We start from the raw sequence: 2349 nt of genomic DNA on the forward strand, positions 1-2349 counted from the left end.
CACACACACACACACACACACACACACACACACATATATATATATATATTTATATATATATATATATATGTGTGTGTGTGTGTGTGTGTGTGTGTGCTCATGCATGTAAGTGTATGAATGTACACACATGCACACACGCACTATGTGTCATTTTATATATATATTATATACATATGTATTTAGCTATGTATATCCATATATATTACATATGCATATATTTATAAATGTATGTATATATCATCATCATTTGGGAGCTAACGCCGGCAGGGGCGCATAGCCGCATCCACCCTTTGCTTCCACCTACGAGGATCCCTCATGGCGAGCCACCAGGCAGGGGCACGGCCCATCTCTAGTTCCTCACGACAGGTTTGATCGATCTGCCCAAGCCGTCCCACAGGCCTCCTCAACCCAAGGTTGTCTCGGACAGAGACAACCTGGTGGGCAGGGTCATCCTGCGGGAATCGAGCCAAGTGGCCGTATAGCCTGAGTTGGCGATCACGGATTGTGCAAGTAACAGGTCCTGTACCAGTCTCACGGTGCAGCTGTTCGCTGTACCCCATGATCCGGCGCAAGGATCTGTTACAAAAGGCATTAAGACGAGATTGCAAAGCACAAGACAACGTCCAAGTTTCGCTACCATATAGTAAAACTGGCAGTATCAGGGCCTTGAAAACACGTAGCTTGGTCCTTCTGTACAGGTACCGGCATCTCCAAATACTCTTGTCGAGAGATTTCATGATCCCTGCTGCCAGGCCAATCCGTCTACAGAGGTATAAAAAACTCTCTGTGACTTCGATGTTTTCACCACAAGCAAGTACAGACTGCACAGGGTCTCCTAGTAAGCCCCCAAAATCCTGGATCTTGGTCTTGGTCTAGGAGACCTCTAGCCCCAGGGGCTTCGCTTCATTGCTAAATGCATCAAGAGCCGCCACTAGGGTTTCCAGAGATTCAGATATAATGGCAACATCAGCAAAGTCAAGGTCTGTAACCTTGATATTGCCCAGAGTTGCTCCTCAGTGATTTTGGACAGTAGCTCTACCCAGTATCCAATCCATGTAAGTGTTGAAAAGTGTTGGTGCAACAAACACAGCCTTGCCTCACGCATGAACTAATAGGGAAGAAGCTCGACAGGCCCCCACCACACTTTACAGCACTTTCAGTACCTGTATAAGGGTTTGCTATTAATCCAACATTCCTTGTTGGAATTCCTCTTAGCCTCAGGATCTCCCAGAGTGATTCGCGATGCACCGTATCAAACACCTTCTCGAGGTCGATGTAAGTTGCAAGCAGCCCACGTCCGAACTCACGACGGTGCTCTACAATGACTCGAAGCACCAGGATGCGGTCTATTGTGGACTTAACAGGAGTGAATCCAGATTGCTTCGGCCTTTGGTGCCTCAGCAGGTGGTCTCTGATAGGTCTCAGTAGGATATGTACGAGTACCTTGCCTGGTACACTGAGTAGTGTAATGCATCGGTGATTGATGCAATCCCACCGATCCCCTTTCCCCTTCAAGAGAGGGATGACCACACCCCTCAGCAGGTCAGGGGGAATGGTACCAGTCTGCCAGATGGCAGACAGGACTGCATGCAAGCCACTTGCCATAGGTTCTCCACCAGCCTTTAACAATTCAGCTGGGATGCCACAAACTGCTGCTTCACCATTCTTCAGCTTGGAGATCGCCCCCCTGATTTCAGTCAGGGAGGGTGGATCCTTACTGATGGGTGGGTCTGGCAAAGGAATCTCAACATTACCCGCATCCGTGTTAACTGTTGGTGGATCAACCTGATACAACTGCTCAAAATACTCAGCCCAACGCACACGCACCCCATCAGGATCTGAGATTATCTGGCCTCTTGCTGAGAGGACTGCTAGGAAATGGCTTTCGACCTCCTCTGCAAGATTACTGATAAACTGTTCCTTATCCCTTCTCAACAGTGACCTAGTCCTGCACACCAGAGAGCGGTGCAAATTGCGATCCCCTGACAATCGAGCCGCACGACAAGCATCTGTGGCTTCCAGTGTCTCCTGCGAGATGGAATTCTGTCTTGCTCTTGGGCGTTCACCAATCGATTCTTGGGCTGCATCAAGCATTTCACGCTTGAAGGTATCCCACAGAAGAGCAGGGTCTGTCAGGCCCTCGAGTGCTGTGAAACGACCAGAGATAGCCTCGGCAAACCCCCGGGCACATTCGTCCTCCCTCAATCTGTCGAAATGAAACACTGATCATAGATTAGTTGTGGCTACTCTCCGGGTCCACTTTGGAACCCCCCGTCGCCCAAATGAAACACCCAACGATGCGAGTCGAAATGTTAATACCAGGAGCCAGAAATCCTAAATTTCTGGGAC

The sequence above is a fragment of the Penaeus chinensis genome, chromosome 14 (genome assembly GCF_019202785.1).
Source record: "Penaeus chinensis breed Huanghai No. 1 chromosome 14, ASM1920278v2, whole genome shotgun sequence".
In the NCBI taxonomy this organism is placed as follows: domain Eukaryota; kingdom Metazoa; phylum Arthropoda; class Malacostraca; order Decapoda; family Penaeidae; genus Penaeus; species Penaeus chinensis.